We start from the raw sequence: 19,499 nt of genomic DNA on the forward strand, positions 1-19,499 counted from the left end.
GATATCTGCATATTGTACTCTGTAAAATCATCGGTACAGGCACCAACGGTTTTATTGCCGGCATAAGTTTCTAATCTGGAAGGAAAATATAAATAGACAATTTAAAGTAACTTTCAGTATCAGAATATGACTAATATCTGCCTTCGTATTTTTTTTTTTTTTTTTTGAATATTTAAAATAGAGTTTATGAAATAAACTAATTTTTGGCAAACTGTAGGTTTGTATATCTTATTAGAGTTATCTCTCTTGTACTATTCATGTTTAACGCAAGGGGGAGGGGGTAATTTTGATTGTTGAGTTACGCAACTTTGCATATAAAGGGCGCATATTGGGGCATTCTAGAAATTTCTAAAAGTAATGGCGGGACATGTCTAAAGTAAACAAAATTTCTGAAGATCATTAGGGCCTATAGCCAAAGCACATGTAAGTCAATTTGTGTTGCATATATTGGAGTGTACCTGTTTGAGTGCCATCGGATGCTAACCAGTGTTAACCTGAGCCTGATATAAGTAATCATTAATTCGATATTACCGAGGGAATCGGCATGGATGTTGTTGTCATTGGAAGGTCCCATGTGGAACGTTTACAATCCTATATGCAGAGGAAACCTGATCTCACAAACTTTAACCTGAATAATGTAAATGTTAAAACACACTTGTATGGGATAAGCGAGGGAAACACTACAAATTCAAGGGATGTGAAGAAATTGACTTCATTCATCAACACCGTGGGAGCGTCACCCAAATGACTGATGATTCAGATTGGAAGGAATGGTATGGACTCCCTAGATATTACATGTATGTCCCAGGAAGTGCTTTTTAAAATCATTGCGATGGCACAGGTGTGGAAAGTACGATATAACTTCAAACAAATGTTTGTGTGTAAACTGTTGCCAAGGAAAGTAACTCGTGTGGTACAACCTTCGCAATACAATGAGAACGTGAGAGAGGCAAACACGTTACTAAAGGAACATTAGAGGGGCCATCCTGACAGCTATACGACACGATTAAGTTAAGTATAACATGATGGGATTTTGAGAATGATGGGCTTTTAAAATATATATATATATACTAGATAACACAATGTTATACTTCACAAATGGCTCATTACTGGATAGATAATACTACATTAAATCAGTAATTTTTGTAATAACCAGTTCATATGGAATTGCTCTTATAATGCTGTATGGGAATTACTTATAGAATGTATGACAATTTAGCCAATTTACAAATGGAATTGATTTGCCAGTTTAAATGGAATTTGGTTTTATGCATATATTAGAAAGATGTTCATATAAAACTTGTGGTTTATTGGAACCCTGAATTTGATAAGTATATGTTCAAATGGAACAGTTGAACAGTTCATATGGAACTGAGTATTCAACATATTTCAGTGGATATGGAACTGGAATAGGGTAACCGATACTCAGTTCAAATGGAACTGATGTGTTTATAAGGAACACCGCGTGTATCTGTTTATCATGGTATATATTAAGTCAGAGTGAAATATAATTACCAGATAACAGCTGATATTTCATATTTTATGTATTTTATTAAATCAGTAGAACTATGTATGAGAGTCTGTTAACAAATTGTTGTTATGTAAACAATTATAAACTCTCTGAGGCAAAGGAATAATGAATTGAATTTTTCAGTTGAACACAGGTTATGGAACAGGCCACTTCACGTCCAAAGCGGAGGAAGGTGGGGGAGTCTCGTGAGAGAAGCGCAACACCTAGGAGGAGCGCAACACAGTCAATGTCCGTAGGAAGAACCCCACGTGGCAAAGCAAGAAGTCGGACGCGAGTTGCCTCAGACACTCACAGTAGACCGACTCTAGGCGTAGGGCAAGGTACAGGGCCTGAATCGATAAATACAGCTACAGAAGTGGCCAATGAACACGGAGACACACCTGTTCCTATTTCTGTGGGCAACCAGAACCTGACTACTGAGTCGATGACACAGATGTTAACAGCAGTCATCCCGGTCATTACACAAACTGTTGTTTCAGTCCTACAGAGCAGTAGTATGTTGTCTGGTGGAATACTACAACAGAACAACTCAAGTACCCAGCATAGCCTATTGGAGAGCAGTCCTGCCACTGGAAGTACCCCTGATGAGGCTGCCTCGCAGAATGTGGGTGTTGGAAATGGTGCCAATGAAAGAGCGAATGAGTCCCCAAATCTTAGTATTGCACAAGAACTGTTTGGTAATATTGCACCTGTCACTAGTCAAACCACAGAAAGTAGGGCGTTAACAGTAAATTATGGGCTAGCGTGCCCAAATTCATTGGGAGTAGATCCTAAGTTGCGTGCAGATATTGTGTCGAATAAGTATGTCAATTTTAGCGAATTGTTAAAGCACAAGAAATCTGAAGAGAAATCTAATTGCTTTGCAGAAGAGAAAGATGGCAATTTGCAAGTTGTTAGAAAGAAAACAGGAAAACAGATAATTTAACACAGTGGCAGGATGCCTTCTATATATATGCTGGTATTTATGGTCAAAGACATCCTCACAAGGCCCCTAATTTAATGAAATATGGACAGATTATTTCTCAGTTGGCTCAGAAGTGAAATATGGAGGGGGCATTAAGTTATGATGAAACTTTTCGTAGGTGGAGGGAACAAGATCCATATCATTTGTCATGGGAGGGGGTAAACGGGGAATTGCACACAGAAGCAATGGCTATGTCGTTGTCGAACTTTCAGAACAAGGGTCCTTTTCGTCCCCAGCAAAAAGTCTTCCCTGAAACTCAGTGCGAACAAAACATTGTTTCACCTTCAACAATGAAGGGAGCTGTTCAGACAAAGTGTGCAAATATGGTAACTTCTGTCAGGTTTGTAAGGGCACTCGCAGTAGATTACACTGTCCAAAGAAACAAACAGGGAACATATCCACAACAGAAGGGAAAAAGGGTAAACCCCAAACTAAGCAGTCCACTTTTCGTGCCTCATAACCCTTTCCAAAATAAGACACATGAGATAGTGACCCCGATGGAGTCAGATGAATGACGGTGTTTACTTGCAAGGTATGTTAAGCATAAGGTGAAGTTTTTGGTTAATGTTTTACAGAGGGCTTTAATATTCCTTTTCAAGGTAAAGAAAAGTTTCGGTTGAATAAAAAATTGCCATCAGCTGTAGCTAGAATGGATGTATTGAAAGAAAAATTGGGAAAGAAACTGGGGCAGGTCGAGTTAAAGGTCCTTTCCAGGAACCTCCCTTTGATTCGTTCCAAAAGCTCAGATAGGAGAATTCAGGATTATTCATGATTTTTCGTCACCTGAGGGTAATTCAGTGAATGATGGAATTTGCTCTGATTGTAAATCTGTAACATATCAATCAATAGATGATGCTTGTCATCTTATTTTGCAGTTTGGTAGAGGATGTCAGCTAGCTAAAGTTGATTTGGAGCATGCCTATAAGTTAATTCCAGTACACCCAGACAATTTTAAATTGTTCGGGTTTGCTTTAGATGATGGTTTTTATTTTGATAAAAGTTTGCCTATGGGCTGGAGCTACTCCAGTCAGTTGTTTGAAGTGTTCAGCACATCATTGCATTGGATAGCAAAGAATAAATTGGGTATACAAGGTTGTGTATATATTCTTGACGATTTTCTATTTGTTTCCCCTGCCCCTGCTAGGCTGTGTCAGGTTGGATTAGATGGGTTTATGACAATGGCAGAGCTGATAGGTCTCCCAATTAAGCAGGAGAAGACTGTTTTACCTACAACTTGCTTAGTATGTATGAGGTTAGAGTTGGATACAGTGTCAATGGAAATTAGATTGTCACTAGAAAAATGTCTGAAAATGGTGAAAAAGTTCATGGTAAGAAATTGGGCGACACTTAGAGAATTACAGTCTCTGATAGGTTTGTTGAATTATGCTTGTGCAGTTGTATTGCCAGGTCTCACATTTTTGCGTAGGATAATTGATCTGACAAGAGACATCCCTCATGAAAATATTTTGCTGAAAATTTGCTGAAAGATATCTGAAACAAATCTGAAACGTTGCTTACTGAAATTTTTCTTGCTGAATCAATGCTGAACATGTTTCAGCATATATGCTGAAACACCTTGAGCATTGCTGAAACATTTCTTAATTACTGAAACATTGCTTACTAAAATGTTTCTTGCTGAATCAATGCTGAAAATGTTTCAGTACATATGCTGAAACACCTTGAGCATTGCTGAAACATTTCTTAATTACTGAAACATTCAGACAAGTTGCTGAGACAGTCTGAAACATCAATTAAAATTGCTGAGTTCCATCTGAAACATTCAAATTGCTGAAACTGTCTGAAACTCTGCAATATTGCGACAACTTATCATGCTGAGAAAAGACAAATTCCTTGGAGATAAATTATTTAAACTATAATCATAATATATGACATGACAATGAAATCAACCCATAATGGACATTATATAATACAAAACAAATTAACTATGCCCATGTTTGTGTCTGTGTATACACTTTAACACTTCATCAAAAATATTAGTCTCGATCATCATGGTCATCACAGGCATCTATACTGTAGCAATTCTGTTGTAACAGTTTTTGGTACTTTTTGGAGTTGATCATTATTTAAGTCCATTTACTAAACAAGATATAGTTCCAATCATGGTCATCACAGGCAGATCTATTAGATTAATCTGCAACTATAATTCTGTTGCAACAGATTTTGGCACTCTACAGTGGGTTAATTCACAAATTTTCTGTTGTTGAACATGTTGAATGGAAGTTTCCTTAAAAAATAAAACTCAGCACAAGCCACTCCCTCCAGAATGTACAGTTCCGACTCCTTCCTCTTCCCAATTTATAAAGAGTCAGCCTGCTTATTATCTACTAAGAAGTTCTCCTAAGAATGACTTACTGAAAAAATATAATAACAATATATGAATATATTAATTAGAGGCTCCATAACAATACAATCACACAGTCCTACATTTCAAGCAAATTCTTGAGTATCTATTGCTGTATTACTCATGCTGTATATTTGATTTATAATCGTAATTCAGGTCTAATGACGTAATATTTCAATGTATGAATTCAAGAGCATTTTGTGTCATAGATATACTTAAACTGCTTTACCATAGTATATTTTTGCAATTGGAATCAAATACAAAACTGCATTAAGCATTTTTTGAATTTTTCAACCTACGAGACATTGTGAAAGTATGGAAGAATGGCACTAGCAAGAGATTGCGAAATTGTGTTGAGAAAATTCGGGTCGTCGTAACTTTGTCGTTTTACAATTACAACGTGTGTAATCCCTACTTGTTATAACTGTGGGCAGTGAAATTCAATTGTGCATTTAGCTTGAAATCTTTACACACTGTTACATAAGAAAACATGGGTGTCCTAGGTCTAACAAAAATCGTAAGTTTAAAAAAATAAATCAAAAAAAAATCGGCGACTTTCATTAAACAGTCACCTCTACTTCAAAATTGAAACCCAGTGCCATTTATTTATATGACTGTCATTTTCAATCATAATTTAAGCCTATATTATTTTGGTTTTGAAACTTACATGTTAAGTAAGGCAGAATCTTCTCACTGCACTGCCCCTCCGGCCTCCATCTTCTGTGTTTTCTTCTGATGTTGACGGAAGTTGTCAATCAATTACAAAGTATTAAAATAATCGATAAAAAAAATTTATAGGAGAAATATTGGAATATATCCTTTATTTTAAGAGCTATAATACTTTTGACAATATTTTTTTTTAAATATTTGTAAACTGGTTCCCCGCTGATCGATGCTACCTACATACGAAATAGGCGAGGTCGATAAGGGTACCAGTTTAATATTCATCGCAGACGGAAGTATTGAACGCGGGAAAAATTTCGTTTGATCAACAGCCATGTATTGAAATCATAACGCCATCGTTGTATGAGTGGGTGAAGGTGAATTTAATGCGATTCCACTCTCCTGTATAAAGGATCCAAGAAAAGATTTTAGTAAATACCTTGAGGGAGAATGCATAAGCATGAAAACCTCCAGATCTTGGTTTCCCTGGCCTGAATCTTCGACGTCATTTTGTTAGCAGTTCGAGGTATGAATTTTTGTGTTAATGTTAACCTAATAGTCCTATTAATTAAGTGCCTGTACTATGTAAAAATCAGAACTTTCGATCACATAAATTTGAAGCATTCCATGTTGAATTAATTAAGATCATGAATTTATATGAACTTCGATCATTATTTATAAGATTAAACACATTGTTAAGTTTACAATGTACATGTATGCTAGTATAATTTCAGATGGATTCAAGCAAATTAAGAAGTGGATTATCCTAAAAATTCGTTGGATACAGACAAGGCATATAGATCTATATGACAATCCGAATGATTACCTCATAGTGGACTATAAGGCCTACAACAGCTAGCTATTTCTAATCAGAGAGGTGGGAAGACCCGGTAGGATGTAATACCAAGTAAACAGTAAATGGAAATTTAAATTATAAAAAAGGTAGTGCCTGAAAAAGACAATTTAAGACTTGATATTTTGAATGAAAAATAAAAATTGAAATATATTTGTCTCGATTATTTTTTAAAGTATATTGCAGGATGAAAAGCTAGCATATCCTTGCTGAATAAGTGCTGTAACATTGCTGAATAGGTGGGGTATTATTGCTGAAACGGCACTGAATATTTGCTGAAACAGCACTGAATAATTGCTGAAACAGTACTTAATATTTGCTGAAACAGCACTGAATAATTGCTGAAACAGTGCTGAATAATTGCTGAAACAGTACTTAATATTTGCTGAAACAGTGCTGAATAATTTCTGAAACAGTGCTGAATAATTTCTGAAACAGTGTTGAATAATTGCTGAAACGGCACTGAATAATTGCTGAATATTTCTGAAACCTTGCTTACTTATAGTTTGAAAACTGTATGAAACATTGCTGAAATTTTGGCTGAAACATCACTCGCAATTGGCTGAAACACCAAATCTGAAACATGCCTGGAATGTTCCAATTACAGGCATGTTTCAGACATTTGTTTCAGACTTGATTCAGATAGACAATTCTGGAATGTTTCAGGAAAATTTCAGAAATGTTTCAGGAAAATTTCAGACTAAAATTTTCATGAGGGATACAACAACCAAACGAAAATAGGGGGCTAAATAAGGAGGCAAAGCTAGACTTAAGGGCCTGGTAATTGTTCTTGGATAGTTTTAATGGAAAAGGCTTGACTCAAGAGCCCAAGCTAAAAAAATCTGTCTCAGATGTATACAGATGCAAGTGATGCGGGGTTTGGAGATTTATTTAGAACCCATTGGTTCGCAGGGAAATGGTCATCAGAATGGTTAACAAAACATATATCTGTTAGGGAACTTTATCCAATTGTTATAGCATTATAGCATTAGAGCTTTGGGCTACCCAGTTATCTAATAAATGGGTTCAATTCTATTGTGATAATACTGCTGTAGTACATTGCATCAACAAAAAGACGGCTAAGAACTCAGAATTAGTGATACTTATTAGAAGACTAGTTGTGCAGGCATTAAGGTTTAATATTCAGTTTGAGGCAGTGCATATCCCAGCGTTGAATAATGTGTTAGGTGATATGCTTTCTCATTTTCAGATAGAGGAGTTCAAAAGGCTTGCTCTAGATATGGATCAGCATCCGGCAGATATATCAATATTGGTCGAGCCTCACTAACTCAGCTGTCCACGGCTATTATTAGAAGTTCTTTGTCAAAAAAATCATTTGATAATTATGGTCGGGCTGTTCAGTGCTATATGAATTTCTTAGCAATCTATTTTCCACAAGGTACAGTTTTACCATTAGCGGTAGATAAGATAACACTTTTCACGGCCTTCTGCATGCACAAGAACAGGGCTTATAATACTGTAGCCTCATATTTGTCCATGCTAAATTATGTGCATTGTATGGCTGGTTTTCAAGATATCCCTCAGAACTTTGTTGTTAAGAAATCTTTAGAGGAGTATAGAAAGCAAAAGTCTAGGGATGATACAAGGTTACCAATAACACCATAAATACTGAAAAAATTAGTACAGTCGATGAGACCTTTGGGTTTTGCATAATTTGTACAAGTTTTACTCAAGGCGATGCACCTCTTAGCATTTCACGCCTTCTTGCGAGTAGGGGAAATTACAGGAACTAGTTTAACTACAATTTCCAGGCAGTCCATTCAGTTTGTGGTAAATGCTCAAAGTAAAATTCATGCAGCTGAAATAAGTATGGAACACTTTAAGCATTATAAAGGAAAGTCATGTAAAGTATTGTATATTGAAAGTAATCAGGATGAGAAAATGTGTCCAGTTCAAGCATTAACTAGGTATTGTGAACTTGGGGGGGGGGGGGGGGACCTGTTACAAGACAATATTTTACACAGCAGTTGCAGCTTTCTTTGTTATGGGCTAGATATGATATCAGTTTATATAAAACCCATAGCTTTAGGATAGGTGCAGCTAGGTCGGCAGCAAACATGGGCATCTCAGATGACAAAATCCAAATCATGGGTAAGTGGCAATCAGATTCTTTTAAAAATATATCAGGATCCCTCTATTAAAAATGTAGTTAACACCGTGTGATAATGGGTCATAGGTGCTGCTTGATTTCTGGGGCATCATGGAGACAGGGGCTTCTGTTGCCTCGATAAGTCAAACACTGGGTATTGTGTTAGGTACTTAAGAACTTTGTGATCAGGGGTTACAAGTGAAGCTTGAATTTTGGGGCATCATGGGGACAAGGGCCCCTTTTGCCTCAATTAGTCAAGTACGGTTTTGACAGGATTGTTGAATGTCTGCATGGTGCCAGGTATATCGTTTAAAGAATGTTGGTTGAGACAGAGGTTAATGAATAAGATATGTGTATATACTTTATACCATTCTAGAATTTGAATTGTGTTGAGCATGTTTGTAAAAGTATTACCAATATATTGTAGTAAAATAATTTATTTTTGAAAAAGTGTACGGTTATGGGTACAGTCAAGAGATATACTACACATCAGATGGGTTACAGAATATGGTTAATGAATGTACATACATGTATATATGCCTATGTGATCAAGTTTGGTAAAAAAAAAATCAAGTCTATGTTAACACAGGTGAGGTGTGGATGGGGGTATTGTGCCAAGGAGTGTCACAATTTAGGGGGTGTTAAGTTCACCATCTTTAATGTGTGTTGGTTGTATTTACCATTGCATATTATCTGTCATTTACATTAATAAATGACATTTTTACACCAACAAGATTTTGTCATTCAGACCAACCAAACTAGCACACACTGTGTTGACAAAAAATAGAGTTTATGAAATAAACTAATTTTTGGCAAACTGTAGGCTTGTGTATCTTATTAGAGTTATCTCTCTTGTACCGTTCATGTTTAGCGCAAGGGGGGTGATGTTGATTGTTGTGTTACGCAACTTTACATATAGAGGGCACATATTGGCGCATTCTAGAAATTTCTAAAATTAATGGCGGGACAAGTCCAGAGTAAACAAAATTTCCCCACCTCCCACCCTGATGCATAATTTGTTGAATTATAAGGGGGGGGGGGGGGGGGGGGCAAAAGGATGGGGGGGTGGGGGGGGGGTGTTGGTGTTAGATATGCGAATAGTTTAGTTGACAGTTGATCGATGAAACTTGATGATGTTGAAGTTAGTTAATATTTTATATAGGGGGTGTTAAGTTCCTCATCTTTGGTGGGCCATATAATTGTGGATATTGAACGTATGTTGATTGTGATGTTTCATCATGTATATCTTGTTTAGTATTAGTTGTATTTACCATTGCATATTATCTGTCATTTACATTAATAAATGACATGTTTCACATGAACAAAATTTTGTCATTCAGACCCACCAAACTAGCACACACTGTGTTGACAAAAATATTTAGATAGCTTGACTGTAAACATGTACGCTGAGGCACCGGGATCAATCACACTGTGTTTGTATAATTTGTTTTGTTATACCATAAAACTGAATTCTCTAAAATACAGTCAAATGCACAGGTACATGTCAAAATATAATTATACTACATGTAGGTTTTTATTTATTTATCTGGGTTTTTTTTTTTTTTTTTTTTTTACAATAGTGCATGTGAATTCTAATGTATTTAAAACAAGACTAATTGGCTATATATTTTTTTAATTCCATTGACTGTTTATTAGATGGTATGTTGCAGTTTGACCAAAAGAAAAAAAAAGAAAAATATTTGGATATGCCAAAAGATAAAACATTCAGATCCCACTCACACCAGCACAACACTGATTCATAATGATAATATCTAAGGTATACTGCACTACTAAACAAAAAATTGCGTACACCTGCATAACTTTCAAGGACAGGTTTTATAAAGTTCATTTTGTCAAGTTACGCTATATACTGGTGTTTCACATTATGGTGGTACATAAGAATTTTAAAATTTAACATGTTGAACATAAATTTCACAGGAATGATTTTAGATATCTTATTTGTAGTTATAGTTGATATAAAACACTTTTCAAAGCCAATACAAATTTTCTTGACTTGTTATATTTGTTTGATAATCTCTTTTTTCTTTTTAAATCAAATCTCAAGTGATAAAAATATCAAACTGAAAATTGAATATATCGGATATTTTCGGCAAATGAATGTATTTTGGAAGTAATATACATCATGCAATCATGCATACATGCATTTTCCATTTACATATATTGCTTTGTTTACACATGTGCGCCTACAACACACGTCAAGTGAAACAACGTACCACTTCTTGACGACACGTAAGTTCTGTGTGTGTACGTACGCCTATTTGTTTACTTCACTTGCACTGTTTACCTGGCTCATAAGCCACCACAATGTAGTTCTTTATTAAGGTCTTCCGTAACAACGGAAGACCTTCTACTGATTGTGCTGGTTAAGATTATTCTTATTATGTTCCCCAAACAAAGTTTGGGGACATATTGTTTTTATTCTGTTTCTTATTATTAAGGTCTTCCGTTTTTCACGGAAGACCTTATAGTGATTCTACTGTTTCTTCTTCTTCTTCTTATTATTATTAAGGTCTTCTGTTCCAGACGGAAGACCTTATAGTGATTCTACTGTTTATTATTATGTCTCCGAACACAAAGTGTCGGAGACATATTGTTTTTGCTCCGTTTCTTATTAGGGTCTTCCAAGCTTCCTTCGGAAGACCCTTCTGTTATTCTACTGTTTCTTATTAAGGTCTTCCGTCTCCTGCGGAAGACCTTACTATTATTGTTCGCGTTCTTCTTCTTCATTAAGGTCTTCCGTCTCCTGCGGAAGACCTTACTATTATTGTTCGCGTTCTTCTTCTTCATTATTAAGGTCTTCCGTCTCCTGCGGAAGACCTTACTATTATTGTTCGCGTTCTTCTTCTTCATTAAGGTCTTCCGTCTCCTGCGGAAGACCTTACTATTATTGTTCGCGTTCTTCTTCTTCATTATTATTATTATTATTTTCCTTGGTAGTACACGCGTTTTTCTCAGCCATTTCTCGATCGATTATCACGAAATTTTCAGGAAAGATGTCTTTTGATGACGAGACTTTGTTTGCAAAATTTCGTGCTTGACGTCACTTCCGGTCAGGAGTTATCTCTCTTTTAGTGACTTTTTGAAGGGCCTTGTTGTCCACGCATCTCCTCCGTTAGTTTTGAAGCTAGAGTCTTGAAATTTCTACACAAGATAGAGTAAACATTTTAGAAGATTTGTGGTGGATTCGATTTTACCGGAGGCGATTTACCTAAACGCTCGCCTGGACCTGAAAAAATGGATGCCAAAATTGTTCGCCGATTTCGGCGATTTTTGACCTTTGATCTCCAATATCTTTTTTCTTGCAAATATTTTGTTAAGACATGTAGAACAAAAGTTGTGCACATTTACGAGATTTTTTCGAAAATATCAAGATTTAGGGGCTAGCCCCTTAAATTAGGGATCTAGAAGGGCTCAAAGTCTAGATCAAATATCTCAAAAATCGTTAATATTTTGGTATAAGTCAAAGAACAAAAAATGTTCATCTCAACAATCCAAATCTATTCATATAAAAATTTAGGTCATATGTTACGTAATAAGGGATTTTAAGGGCCAAAACCATAAATTTTTTACCCCTTGTATCTCGAAAACGACAAATATTTTGAAAAGCAATAAAGAACAAAAGTTGTTCAGAATGATGATGTGAACAATATGCATATTTCGTTTTTACCCTATGTGGCCCCGTTAGGGAGCTACAGTTTGGCCCCTAAAAATTACTTCTAGAAATAACTCGAGAACGGTAAAGAATTTCTAAATACTTGTTGAACAAAAAATGTTTGAAATGTCATGACCTTTCTTACGATATCAAGCAAAAGGGGCTGACCCTTTAAATTAGGGGCCCAGAAGGGTCCAAAGGTTTATGAGAATATCTCAGAAACTATTAATATTTTGTAATAAGTCATTGAAGCGGAAATGTTCATCTAAACGAGCTTGTTCTTATCAAATCAAAAAGTAGGTCATATGTTACGTAATAAGGGATTTTAAGGGCCAAAATCATAAATAATTGATGCCTCATATCTTGAAAACGACAAATATTTTGAAAAGCATTATTGAACAAAAGTTGTTCAGAATGATACTCTAAACAATATGTACATTTCGTTTTTTCCCTATGTGGCCCCGTTAGGGAGCTACAGTTTGGCCCCTAAATATTTCTTGTAGAGATAACTCGAGAACGGTAAAGAATTTCTAAATACTTGTTGAGCAAAAAATGTTTAAAATGACAAGGCCTTTCTTACGACATCAAGCAAAACGGGCTGGCCCTTTAAATTAGGGGTTCACAAGGGTCCAAATGTTTTTGAGAATATCTCAGAAACTAATAATATTTTATAAGTTGTAGAAGCGGAAATGTTCATCTCAACGAGCTTGATCTTATCAAATCAAAAAGTAGGTCATATGTTGATAAATTAGAGATTTTAAGGGCCAAAATCGTAAATATTTGACGCCTCATATCTTTAAAACGACATGTTTTTTGAAAAGCATTATTGAACAAAAGTTGTTCAATGTGTCATAGCCTATCGATCAATATCAAAATATGGGTCTGTGGGCCTCATGGCTCGCCTGTAGAGTCGATTTTTGTCGATATCAGTCGATTTCAAAAACTTGTAACTGGTAAATATTTTGTAAGGACATATTGAACAAAAGTTGTTCAGTTTATCGAGATCTATCGATTGATATCAAGAAATAGGCCTATGGTCCTAATGGCTCGCCTGTAGAGTCGATTTTTTGTCGATATCGGTCGATCTCAATAACTTTTTACAGGTAAATATTTTGTAAAGACATATAGAACTAAAGTTGTTGAGTCTATAGAGGGCTAACAAATGACATCAAGAAATAGGCCCGCGGGCCTTATGGCTCGCCTGGAGAGTCGAATTGCAAACGAATTTCACCGCAACTTTGCTTCAGAAGCTTATGATATGAAAAATTGATTATATCTAAAGTGTCTTAAAGTCGGAAACTAAATTGGGACTCATTTGTCTTTTTTTTTTTTTTTTAACTCCGAGTGCATCAACAAATCGGACGGAAGACCTACTCGTTGCTCGCAACGAGATCGTGTCTAGTTAATTAATATTATTATTTTCCTTGGTAGTACACGCGTTTTTCTCAGCCATTTCTCGATCGATTTTCACGAAATTTTCAGGAAAGATGTCTTTTGGTAACGAGACTTTGCTTGCAAAATTTCGTGCTTGACGTCACTTCCGGTCAGGAGTTATCTCTCTTTTAGTGACTTTTTGAAGGGCCTTGTTGTCCACACATCTCCTCCGTTAGTTTTGAAGCTAGAGTCTTGAAATTTCTACACAAGATAGAGTAAACATTTTAGAAGATTTGTGGGGGATTCGATTTTACCGGAGGCGATTTGCCTAAACGCTCGCCTGGACCTGAAAAAATGGATGCCAAAATTGTTCGCCGATTTCGGCGATTTTTGACCTTTGATCTCCTATATCTTTTTTCTTGCAAATATTTTGTTAAGACATGTAGAACAAAAGTTGTGCACATTTACGAGATTTTTTCGAAAATATCAAGATTTAGCCCAGCCCCTTAAATTAGGGATCTAGAAGGGCTCAAAGTCTAGATCAAATATCTCAAAAATCGTTAATATTTTGGTATAAGTCAAAGAACAAAAAATGTTCATCTCAACAATCCAAATCTATTCATATAAAAATTTAGGTCATATGTTACGTAATAAGGGATTTTAAGGGCCAAAACCATAAATTTTTTACCCCTTGTATCTCGAAAACGACAAATATTTTGAAAAGCAATAAAGAACAAAAGTTGTTCAGAATGATGATCTGAACAATATACATATTTCGTTTTTACCCTATGTGGCCCCGTTAGGGAGCTACAGTTTGGCCCCTAAAAATTACTTCTAGAAATAACTCGAGAACGGTAAAGAATTTCTAAATACTTGTTGAACAAAAAATGTTTGAAATGTCATGACCTTTCTTACGATATCAAGCAAAAGGGGCTGACCCTTTAAATTAGGGGCCCAGAAGGGTCCAAAGGTTTATGAGAATATCTCAGAAACTATTAATATTTTGTAATAAGTCATTGAAGCGGAAATGTTCATCTAAACGAGCTTGTTCTTATCAAATCAAAAAGTAGGTCATATGTTACGTAATAAGGGATTTTAAGGGCCAAAATCATAAATAATTGATGCCTCATATCTTGAAAACGACAAATATTTTGAAAAGCATTATTGAACAAAAGTTGTTCAGAATGATACTCTAAACAATATGTACATTTCGTTTTTTCCCTATGTGGCCCCGTTAGGGAGCTACAGTTTGGCCCCTAAATATTTCTTGTAGAGATAACTCGAGAACGGTAAAGAATTTCTAAATACTTGTTGAGCAAAAAATGTTTAAAATGACAAGGCCTTTCTTACGATATCAAGCAAAACGGGCTGGCCCTTTAAATTAGGGGTTCACAAGGGTCCAAATGTTTTTGAGAATATCTCAGAAACTATTAATATTTTATAATAAGTTGTAGAAGCGGAAATGTTCATCTCAACGAGCTTGATCTTATCAAATCAAAAAGTAGGTCATATGTTGATAAATTAGAGATTTTAAGGGCCAAAATCGTAAATATTTGACGCCTCATATCTTTAAAACGACATATTTTTTGAAAAGCATTATTGAACAAAAGTTGTTCAATGTGTCATAGCCTATCGATCAATATCAAAATATGGGTCTGTGGGCCTCATGGCTCGCCTGTAGAGTCGATTTTTGTCGATATCAGTCGATTTCAAAAACTTGTAACTGGTAAATATTTTGTAAGGACATATTGAACAAAAGTTGTTCAGTTTATCGAGATCTATCGATTGATATCAAGAAATAGGCCTATGGTCCTAATGGCTCGCCTGTAGAGTCGATTTTTTGTCGATATCGGTCGATCTCAATAACTTTTTACAGGTAAATATTTTGTAAAGACATATAGAACTAAAGTTGTTGAGTCTATAGAGGGCTAACAAATGACATCAAGAAATAGGCCCGCGGGCCTTATGGCTCGCCTGGAGAGTCGAATTGCAAACGAATTTCACCGCAACTTTGCTTCAGAAGCTTATGATATGAAAAATTGATTATATCTAAAGTGTCTTAAAGTCGGAAACTAAATTGGGACTCATTTGTCTTTTTTTTTTTTTTTAACTCCGAGTGCATCAACAAATCGGACGGAAGACCTACTCGTTGCTCGCAACGAGATCGTGTCTAGTTAATTAATATTATTATTTTCCTTGGTAGTACACGCGTTTTTCTCAGCCATTTCTCGATCGATTTTCACGAAATTTTCAGGAAAGATGTCTTTTGGTGACGAGACTTTGCTTGCAAAATTTCGTGCTTGACGTCACTTCCGGTCAGGAGTTATCTCTCTTTTAGTGACTTTTTGAAGGGCCTTGTTGTCCACACATCTCCTCCGTTAGTTTTGAAGCTAGAGTCTTGAAATTTCTACACAAGATAGAGTAAACATTTTAGAAGATTTGTGGGGGATTCGATTTTACCGGAGGCGATTTGCCTAAACGCTCGCCTGGACCTGAAAAAATGGATGCCAAAATTGTTCGCCGATTTCGGCGATTTTTGACCTTTGATCTCCTATATCTTTTTTCTTGCAAATATTTTGTTAAGACATGTAGAACAAAAGTTGTGCACATTTACGAGATTTTTTCGAAAATATCAAGATTTAGCCCAGCCCCTTAAATTAGGGATCTAGAAGGGCTCAAAGTCTAGATCAAATATCTCAAAAATCGTTAATATTTTGGTATAAGTCAAAGAACAAAAAATGTTCATCTCAACAATCCAAATCTATTCATATAAAAATTTAGGTCATATGTTACGTAATAAGGGATTTTAAGGGCCAAAACCATAAATTTTTTACCCCTTGTATCTCGAAAACGACAAATATTTTGAAAAGCAATAAAGAACAAAAGTTGTTCAGAATGATGATCTGAACAATATACATATTTCGTTTTTACCCTATGTGGCCCCGTTAGGGAGCTACAGTTTGGCCCCTAAAAATTACTTCTAGAAATAACTCGAGAACGGTAAAGAATTTCTAAATACTTGTTGAACAAAAAATGTTTGAAATGTCATGACCTTTCTTACGATATCAAGCAAAAGGGGCTGACCCTTTAAATTAGGGGCCCAGAAGGGTCCAAAGGTTTATGAGAATATCTCAGAAACTATTAATATTTTGTAATAAGTCATTGAAGCGGAAATGTTCATCTAAACGAGCTTGTTCTTATCAAATCAAAAAGTAGGTCATATGTTACGTAATAAGGGATTTTAAGGGCCAAAATCATAAATAATTGATGCCTCATATCTTGAAAACGACAAATATTTTGAAAAGCATTATTGAACAAAAGTTGTTCAGAATGATACTCTAAACAATATGTACATTTCGTTTTTTCCCTATGTGGCCCCGTTAGGGAGCTACAGTTTGGCCCCTAAATATTTCTTGTAGAGATAACTCGAGAACGGTAAAGAATTTCTAAATACTTGTTGAGCAAAAAATGTTTAAAATGACAAGGCCTTTCTTACGATATCAAGCAAAACGGGCTGGCCCTTTAAATTAGGGGTTCACAAGGGTCCAAATGTTTTTGAGAATATCTCAGAAACTATTAATATTTTATAATAAGTTGTAGAAGCGGAAATGTTCATCTCAACGAGCTTGATCTTATCAAATCAAAAAGTAGGTCATATGTTACGTAATTAGAGATTTTAAGGGCCAAAATCGTAAATATTTGACGCCTCATATCTTTAAAACGACATATTTTTTGAAAAGCATTATTGAACAAAAGTTGTTCAATGTGTCATAGCCTATCGATCAATATCAAAATATGGGTCTGTGGGCCTCATGGCTCGCCTGTAGAGTCGATTTTTGTCGATATCAGTCGATTTCAAAAACTTGTAACTGGTAAATATTTTGTAAGGACATATTGAACAAAAGTTGTTCAGTTTATCGAGATCTATCGATTGATATCAAGAAATAGGCCTATGGTCCTAATGGCTCGCCTGTAGAGTCGATTTTTTGTCGATATCGGTCGATCTCAATAACTTTTTACAGGTAAATATTTTGTAAAGACATATAGAACTAAAGTTGTTGAGTCTATAGAGGGCTAACAAATGACATCAAGAAATAGGCCCGCGGGCCTTATGGCTCGCCTGGAGAGTCGAATTGCAAACGAATTTCACCGCAACTTTGCTTCAGAAGCTTATGATATGAAAAATTGATTATATCTAAAGTGTCTTAAAGTCGGAAACTAAATTGGGACTCATTTGTCTTTTTTTTTTTTTTTAACTCCGAGTGCATCAACAAATCGGACGGAAGACCTACTCGTTGCTCGCAACGAGATCGTGTCTAGTTAATTAATATTATTATTTTCCTTGGTAGTACACGCGTTTTTCTCAGCCATTTCTCGATCGATTTTCACGAAATTTTCAGGAAAGATGTCTTTTGGTGACGAGACTTTGCTTGCAAAATTTCGTGCTTGACGTCACTTCCGGTCAGGAGTTATCTCTCTTTTAGTGACTTTTTGAAGGGCCTTGTTGTCCACACATCTCCTCCGTTAGTTTTGAAGCTAGAGTCTTGAAATTTCTACACAAGATAGAGTAAACATTTTAGAAGATTTGTGGGGGATTCGATTTTACCGGAGGCGATTTGCCTAAACGCTCGCCTGGACCTGAAAAAATGGATGCCAAAATTGTTCGCCGATTTCGGCGATTTTTGACCTTTGATCTCCTATATCTTTTTTCTTGCAAATATTTTGTTAAGACATGTAGAACAAAAGTTGTGCACATTTACGAGATTTTTTCGAAAATATCAAGATTTAGCCCAGCCCCTTAAATTAGGGATCTAGAAGGGCTCAAAGTCTAGATCAAATATCTCAAAAATCGTTAATATTTTGGTATAAGTCAAAGAACAAAAAATGTTCATCTCAACAATCCAAATCTATTCATATAAAAATTTAGGTCATATGTTACGTAATAAGGGATTTTAAGGGCCAAAACCATAAATTTTTTACCCCTTGTATCTCGAAAACGACAAATATTTTGAAAAGCAATAAAGAACAAAAGTTGTTCAGAATGATGATCTGAACAATATACATATTTCGTTTTTACCCTATGTGGCCCCGTTAGGGAGCTACAGTTTGGCCCCTAAAAATTACTTCTAGAAATAACTCGAGAACGGTAAAGAATTTCTAAATACTTGTTGAACAAAAAATGTTTGAAATGTCATGACCTTTCTTACGATATCAAGCAAAAGGGGCTGACCCTTTAAATTAGGGGCCCAGAAGGGTCCAAAGGTTTATGAGAATATCTCAGAAACTATTAATATTTTGTAATAAGTCATTGAAGCGGAAATGTTCATCTAAACGAGCTTGTTCTTATCAAATCAAAAAGTAGGTCATATGTTACGTAATAAGGGATTTTAAGGGCCAAAATCATAAATAATTGACGCCTCATATCTTGAAAACGACAAATATTTTGAAAAGCATTATTGAACAAAAGTTGTTCAGAATGATAATCTAAGCAATATGTACATTTCGTTTTTTCCCTATGTGGCCCCGTTAGGGAGCTACAGTTTTGCCCCTAAATATTTCTTGTAGAGATAACTCGAGAACGGTAAAGAATTTCTAAATACTTGTTGAGCAAAAAATGTTTAAAATGACAAGGCCTTTCTTACGATATCAAGCAAAACGGGCTGGCCCTTTAAATTAGGGGTTCACAAGGGTCCAAATGTTTTTGAGAATATCTCAGAAACTATTAATATTTTATAATAAGTTGTAGAAGCGGAAATGTTCATCTCAACGAGCTTGATCTTATCAAATCAAAAAGTAGGTCATATGTTACGTAATTAGAGATTTTAAGGGCCAAAATCGTAAATATTTGACGCCTCATATCTTTAAAACGACATATTTTTTGAAAAGCATTATTGAACAAAAGTTGTTCAATGTGTCATAGCCTATCGATCAATATCAAAATATGGGTCTGTGGGCCTCATGGCTCGCCT

At 35.5% G+C, this 19,499-nt stretch overlaps 1 long non-coding RNA gene across 1 annotated transcript; it reads right to left on the bottom strand.

The window, feature by feature from the left end:
- Window positions 1-4,346: 4,346 nt before the first annotated feature.
- On the bottom strand, window positions 4,347-5,859 carry LOC125653559 (uncharacterized). The gene is made up of 2 exons (XR_007361956.2): window positions 5,525-5,859; window positions 4,347-4,867 (listed from the first exon to the last, which is right to left on the bottom strand). It is a non-coding gene; the product is annotated as an uncharacterized LOC125653559 (long non-coding RNA).
- Between the last annotated feature and the right edge of the window lie 13,640 nt (window positions 5,860-19,499).

The sequence above is a fragment of the Ostrea edulis genome, chromosome 7 (assembly GCF_947568905.1).
Source record: "Ostrea edulis chromosome 7, xbOstEdul1.1, whole genome shotgun sequence".
Lineage (NCBI taxonomy): Eukaryota > Metazoa > Mollusca > Bivalvia > Ostreida > Ostreidae > Ostrea > Ostrea edulis.